The sequence below is a fragment of the Lipotes vexillifer genome, unplaced genomic scaffold (assembly GCF_000442215.2).
Source record: "Lipotes vexillifer unplaced genomic scaffold, Lipotes_vexillifer_v1.1 scaffold7, whole genome shotgun sequence".
NCBI lineage: Eukaryota > Metazoa > Chordata > Mammalia > Artiodactyla > Lipotidae > Lipotes > Lipotes vexillifer.
In genome coordinates, this window is record NW_006792683.1 from 4,690,548 (window position 1) to 4,696,771 (window position 6,224).

Here is a 6,224-nt window from a genome sequence, read left to right on the forward strand (position 1 = left end):
TTACCAGTGTAGTGAGTGCTAAGAGGAGAAAGCACAGAGTCTTAAGGGCGTATATACATGGGAGCAAGGCTAAAGATTCCACAACTCTCTTTTCATGTTTGACTCAAGCCTCCAAATCAAGTTTGAACCAGAGCTATGTTTATTTTAAAGGCAGATGCAGCCTTTTGCATGCAGTATGCGGGGAGAGCCTATGTAATTTATCTGACACATGGCCTTTCTGAGATAGTACAGCGATGGCCCTTTGGTCAAAGAAGAAACTGAGGTTAAGAAACTTTAAATGATTTTTCATTTAAATGATTTGGCGGTGTAAGAAGAGTGAATGTTGTGTAAGTGGGAAACATAGGCAGTTTCCTGTGGCCGGAGTGGAGAGTCCAAAGCAGGGAGATGCAGGAATGTGTTGTTTTAGAACTGGGGACCACCTCCTCTTGGGAAATGATTGGTAGGGCCAGCCTTAGGCAAGATGGTGGGGACGTAAGTTCTGTCTTCTGAGGTTCCCCACTCCCCATGTGGCGGGTCAAGTGCGTTATGCCACAACTCCCCTTTGGAGTGGAGTCCTCGTGCCCATCCCCTGACACCTCCAGCCCTCACCTCCTTCCTTCACTTTCACTCCTGGGAGAATGGCCCTAACCAGAGAGAGGCTATCTAGGGTCAGGAATTGGGGAATGTGGAGTGACAAGGCATTGACACTTTCTCAGAATCAACCTTGGTTTTAGGTAACTTAAAAAATTTTTTTTTTAGTATTTTTCCAGCTTTACTGAGGTATAGTTGGCAATTAAAAATTGTATATATTTAAGTGTATAACTTGATGTTTTGATATGTATATACATTATAAAATATTCACCACAATCAAACTAATTAACATTTCCATCACCTCACATAGTTACTATTTGTGTATTTGTGTGGTGAGAACATTTAAGAGCTACTCTTTTAACAAATTTCAAGTATACAATTATGGTATTATTAACTATTGTCATTTTGTTGTACATTAGATCTGGGGAACTTAGTTATCTTGTGTTACTGGAATACTAGATGGTAGTTTTTTTCTTCCCACTTTTTTTCTATTGTGGTAAAATGCACATAACATAAAATTTACCATCTTAGCCATTTTTGAGTGCACAGTTCAGTGTGTTAAATGCAGTCATTTAATTGTGCTACCATCACCACCACCTGTCTCCCATAATTCTTTTCATTGTGTAAAACTGAAACTCTATACCCATGAAACAATAACCCTTGAGGGCTGTTTTGAACAGGAAATACAGGACTTGTAACGAACCTGTGATGGCTTGTTTGCATCTTTAATAGAAACTTAAAAGCTTTTGCACAACAAAGGAAACCATAAACAAGACGAAAAGACAGCCCTCACAATGAGAGAAAATATTTGCAAATGAAGCAACTGACAACGGATTAATCTCCAAAATATACAAACATTGCATGCAGCTCAATATCGAAAAAAACAAACAACCCAGTCCAAAAACTGGGCAGAAGACCTAAATAGACATTTCTCTAAAGAAGATATACAGATTGCCAACAAACACATAAAAAGATGCTCAACATCACTGATCATTAGAGAAATGCAAATCAAAACTACAATGAGGCATCAGCTCACACCCGTCAGAATGGCCATCATCAAAAATTCTACAATCAATAAATGCTGGAGAGGGTGTGGAGAAAAGGGAACCCTCTTGCACTGTTGGTGGGAATGTAAATTGATACAGCCACTATGGAGAACAGTATGGAGGTTCCTTAAAAAACTAAAAGTAGAACTACCATATGACCCAGCAATCCCACTACTGGGCATATACCCTGAGAAAACTGTAATTCAAAAAGAGTCATGTACCACAATATTCACTGCAGCTCTATTTACAATAGCCAGGACATGGAAGCAACCTAAGTGTTCACTGACAGATGAATGGATAAAGAAGATGGGGCACACATATACAATGGAATATTACTCAGCCATAAAAAGAAATAAAATTGAGTTATTTGTAGTGAGGTGGGTGGACGTAGAGACTGTCGTACAGAGTGAAGTAAGTCAGAAAGAGAAAAACAAATACCGTATGCTAACACATCTATGTGGAATCTAAAAAAAAAAAAAAAAAAGTGGTTATGAAGAACCTAGGGGCAGGACAGGAATAAAGACGCAGACGTAAAGAATGGACTTAAGGACAGGGGGAGGGGGAAGGGTAAGCTGGGATGAAGTGAGAGAGTGGCATGGACATATATACACTACCAAATGTAAAATAGATAGCTAGTAGGAAGCAGCCGCATGGCACAGGGAGATCAGCTCGGTGCTTTGTGTCCACCTAGAGGGGTGGGATAGAGAGGATGGGAGGGAGATGCAAGAGGGAGGGGATATGGAGATATATGTATACATATAGCTGATTCACTTTGCTATACAGCAGAAACTAACACACCATTGTAAAGCAATTATACTCTAATAAAGATGTTAAAAAAAAAAAAAGAAAAGAAACAATACAAGAAGCAACATTCTTGCCTCCGCCCCTAGCTTTCCCAGAACCACATCAAGGTTTCTGCTCTCTTGTTTTTCCTTTGCAATTATTCTTGACTAGTGACATTTATTCCTGATTGTTGACATTTATTGAATACCCACTATGTACTGTCCTCAATGCTTTTAATATCTGAATTATCCCCAGGAAAAAAATGGTAGAGAAGATGTTAGTGGCATTTTTATTTTCCAACAATATATGGTGCAGCCTTGTAGAAATGATAAAATAAATAAATGAGAAGGGTATGGACCCCTGTTGGGTAATTCTCATTTCACAAAGATAAGAAGCTAAAACCCTGTGCTATTTGAATAGCTGTCTCCATAAGTCTCAGTCCCTTCGTGGTTTAGTTAAGATGGATGTGGACAGTATTTGGTGTTAATGGGGCAGAACCTTCTTTTTTTGTTTGTTTGTTTTTTGCCATTAAAATACTTTGCCATTTTTTAACTGGGTTGTTTGTCTTCTTATGGTTAGGTTGTAAGAGTTCTTTATATATTCTGGATACTTGACCCTCATCAGATATATTATTTGCAAATATTTACTCCCTTTCTGTGGGTTGCCTTTTCACTTCTTATTTGTCCAGAGATTCATCTGTTTGGGGCTCCTCAAGGATCACAGGAGTCATGATGCTCTATCATCATCACACCGTCAGGATTAGCTTTTGGAACAAATTGTGGTAAAGGGAGTTGTGAAAGAAGAGCAGGGGGATCTAGGAGGTACACGCAGAGCATTGTGGATGTCAGGCTGCAGGGATACCTTCCTAGAATCATGGGGAATTACCACTGGATTTGGGTTCCCACTTGGATGTAAAACTGGCTCCTTAGAATGCTAAATATAATATCAAGAATGGAGAAAATAGAACCCCCCCCCCCAAGAAAAAAGAGCAGAAGAATCATTTGGGGAAACAATTTGGACATTTGAAACTGTAGCAATTGAGTTATTTGTATTTACTATGTGGTTAACCCTGGGGAATAGAGAGGAAAAGACAGGGACCCCATCTGAGTCCAACAATTCAAATGCTAAGCCTATCTGGAAACACCCTCACAGATACACCCAGAAAAAAATGTGTAATCTGGGTGCCCTGTGGCCAGTCAAGTTCACATTAAAATTAATCATCACATAGACCTGTCATAGTTGTCATCATAACCGTCACCACCACCACCAACATCACCACCATCATCACCACCACCATCATCACCATCACCATCATCATCATCGTCATCATCATCGTCATCATTATCTATGCTTAACTCAACTCTGTCCTTCTTTCTACACTCTTAAAACTGCTGGAGGGAAGCTCACCAGAGGATACTACATTATTTTACAGACGTGAAGGAGAGAAACAGATCTATGTGAGTAGGGAATAGAAAATGACCTATTCATAAATGTTTACTTTTCTTGACAACTCTAATTATTTGTTTAAACTAACATCTTCTTCATTCTTTTGGAGTCCTCAGTACTTCAGCAAATAATAATGTGCTTGAATTTCCATAAGCACATTTAGACATTACACCTTTGAGGCTCAGACAATATTTTTATACGCTGATAGCTATAATCAAAGCATGGGGATTACTTAAGCTAACAAGTGATGATCCATCACAATAGAAATGCAAACAGAACTTTAATTCATCATTTTGCTAATGGTTCTTCCCTGGTACATTCATCAGCTTCCACTCCATCTCTTGCCCTAATAAATATGCTGTATTGTTTTATGACCTCTCTTCCAAGTGTTAATATAAGGAGTTATTACGGACTGTATTACACAGACACAAGATAGAAAGAAGGACTTGCTGGAGATTATGTTTTCCTATCACTGTATAAGTCTTCTAGCTGGATTAATGCCAGTTCTTTCTCCCATTCTCAGCCCAAATCCCTTCCTCTGGTACTCTCAATTTCCTTTTATGTTCAGAATGAATCCCATGTTCATATGTTTAGGCCCTGAATTAGCAAACCAGCATTCTCTTCCAAATGAGTGCCCTTAATGTCAACATAAGAGAAATAAGACAAAATGGCAAGGCAAGATCCTTTACTTAAACCACTTTGTAGCCAAGATGCAAGCTAAAACCGTAAGCTTAGTCTGCACAGTAATCACATAAGCATAGTTGTTTGTCCAGGAGTGACATTTACCCTGAAGCATAGTGAATTTAGGCTAAGACCTGCTTTAATGTTTTGATTTTTCTTTCTCTGCCATCTGATATTGTTGTATGCATGAATGTATTAGTCAGCTCAGGCTGCCATAACAAAGTACCCCAGACTGGGTGCTTAAACCACAAACATTTATTGTCTTATAGTTCTGGAGACTAAAAGTCTGAGTTTAAGGTGCTGGCAGGGTTGGTTTCTTCTGAAGCTTCTCTCCTTGGCTTGTACATTGCCATCTTCACATGGTCCTTCCTCTGCACTTCTCTGTGTCTTAATCTCCTTACGTGCACGAGGGTCCACCCATTTTCCTCATTTTAAATTAATTACCTCTTTAAAGACCCTTTCTCCAAATACAGTAACATTCTAAGGTACAGGTGGTTAGGACTTCAACATAGGAATTTTGAGGGGGACACAGTTCAGACCATAACAATGCAGCTGGTGCTTATTTACCCAGAGGAACACAAAGTTTGGGGAAATTTTTTCAAAAATTTCTTTTATTGAAGTATAGCTGATTTACAATGTTGTGTTAATTTCTGCTGTACAGCAAAGTGATTCAGTTATACGTATATATATTCTTATATTCTTTTCCATTACAGTTTATCACAGGATATTGAATATAGTTCCCTGTGCTATATAGTAGGACCTTGTTGTTTATCCGTCCTATATATAATAGTTTGCATCTGCTAATCCCAAACTCCCAATCCATCCCTTCCCCACCCAGGTTGGGGAGATTTCTGAAAGGAGAGGGGAATTACATAATCGATATAGCATAATCTGATAATTAGAAACTTCATTGTACCTATGAATTGAACGCTTATGGCTGTCATGGTCTTAGAAATAAAGGTAGCTTTCATAGAGATAAATTTGACATAGATTTATAAAATTCCTAGCTGGCTAATGCAGGAGATAGATTAGATTTACGTACCCAGAATTTTAGAATTTCGGAGATTTAGGATCTCCTGTATATCCTTTCTTCAGCAGCACCTCCTACTGGTGGCTGTTAAGTACTGTCAACCTAGAGCAAGTGAGGGGGAGGAGCTAGTTCTGGGAGCCGCCTCTGTGCGATGCCATCTTTCAATACCGGGAGCTCACTAGCGGTGGTGCTCAGAGGCAGGCAGTATCTTAGGTCCCCGATACCGTGGACTCTGTGCAAGGGAGCAGAGGTGAGCAGGAAAAGTAAAGGCAACAGAGAAAGCAAAGTAAAGAATAGGGTCTACAGACCTCTGCGTTTTGGAATGCTGCCCAACACTTCATTGGATCAGCCAGCATCTCTACAAATTATCCAGTTCCATCTGACGGGGCATTTTTCTTTCCTAACCTCCAGAGAAAAATAAGTATTTTTTTGGTAGAACCATAGGTGGAATTCACTCTTCAGAAATTGATATTAGCCATATCTCAGCCAGGTTGCTACTATTCAACAAAGTAAAGAACCCTTGAGTGACGGCTCCCACATCTGGGCTGTGGTTTGGGGGGAAGGCAGGGAGGGCTGTTGTCACCTTGTATCTCAGCATGCGCCTAGCACACAGTAGGTGTTCATGACACATCTGTTGAACTGACCTTTTTTTTTTTTTTTTTTTTTTT